Source organism: Leptonychotes weddellii, unplaced genomic scaffold, assembly GCF_054177405.1.
Source record: "Leptonychotes weddellii isolate Sample4059 unplaced genomic scaffold, ASM5417740v2 HiC_scaffold_31165, whole genome shotgun sequence".
Taxonomy (NCBI): Eukaryota; Metazoa; Chordata; class Mammalia; order Carnivora; family Phocidae; genus Leptonychotes; species Leptonychotes weddellii.
Window position 1 is genome coordinate 1 of NW_027908650.1, and position 1,457 is coordinate 1,457.

At 39.7% G+C, this 1,457-nt stretch overlaps 1 pseudogene; it reads right to left on the reverse strand.

The window, feature by feature from the left end:
• Positions 1–464: 464 nt before the first annotated feature.
• Positions 465–1,226, reverse strand: LOC145719131 (ribosome biogenesis protein NSA2 homolog pseudogene; annotated as a pseudogene).
• Between the last annotated feature and the right edge of the window lie 231 nt (positions 1,227–1,457).

Genomic DNA, 1,457 nt, shown 5'->3' on the forward strand with positions numbered 1-1,457 from the left:
TCACAATATTTGTTCTTCCAATCCATGAGCATGGAACGTTTTTCCATTTCTGATGCGGGACTTGATCCCAGGACCCTGGGATCATGATCTGAGCCGAAGGCAGATGCTTAACCAACTGAGCCACCCAGGAGTCCCAACATCTCGTTTTAATTTGCATTTCCCTGAAGACATATGTATGGAGCATGTTTTCATATGCTTATTTTTTGCCACCTGTATATTTTCTTTGGTGAGGTGTCTGTTCAGGTGCTTGGCTCATTTCTTTTTTCTTCTTCTTCTTCCTTTCTCTCTCTCTTTTTTTAAACTGGGCTATTTTAATGCTTGTTACAATAGGATAAATAGTTCTCTTGATGACTGTAGATACGTTAGGCTGTTTAGTGGTATTCAGAACCACCACGGTAATGGTGGTTTTCCTGATTCGTGTGTAGTCCTCAGTAATTATAGGAGTTATTTGTCTGAAACTACTGTCAAAGCAGCAAGACTGCATTTAAACATCCATTGTTTTCAAGATTGTTGGTAACCTGGGCATATTTTCCCCAAATAACCTTGCCTTCTTGTGTCACAAAGCCCAACTCACTCACATTCACCTCAGTGACAGTATCTTTGGTAGTAACACCCGAAGTTGTATATAGTTGGGATGAGGGACTCTTTTTTATACCAACTATTGGCAGGCAAAAGGTGGCTTTCAATTCAGGCTGTTACATGGGCCTTTTTGACTTGTAAGCCCATTGGCCTAATGAATCTCTCATATTTGGATGTTTTTTGAGTTAAGCCATCTCCAACAAAGCAGACATTCATAATCATCTTCTTCCATGCTTTCTTCTTTCTCTTCCCTGTTCTAATTACTTGTAATATTTCTGTTTCTCCCTGGGCTCAAACTTTGGGCAATGGGACTTCTCATTTTCCCGCTTTTTCTTTTCGTTTTTGTTTAATCTTATTGGAAAGTACTTTAGCTCTGGTCTGTTCCTCCCTGTCCAGTTGATATGCAGGTGCTGCTCCTTGTGGAGACTTTTCATCTTTCTTTTGTTTGGTGTTTGTCTTTTCATGCATCTTGAGTCTTTTTTGTTTGTATTTTCCCAGCATGGTGATGTTTATGGTAGAGCTTAGTTTTCATTTTTTTTTTGCCTTCTTTGAGCCTCTCAACCTTCCTTCTTTCTCTTTTTCTCATGGTAATCCATACAATAGCCATAGCGCTTCTAGGGAAACTCAAAATAATTATTTTGTGGCATGGCGACTGCCACGAGGCCACTGGATGCAGTTACTGGGAAGCAAAGAGGCTCTCCATTTTCAGGTCTTACAGACCCCCACAAGCTTCCTGCACACAACCCGCAATGGACAGACAGTTCTAAAACCTGGCCCATTTCTTAATCAGGTTATTTGTTTTCTTATTGTTGAGTATTAAGAATTTTTTTTATGTTTTGTTTAACAGTCCTTATTAGATGTGAATGTTCCATGTGAGC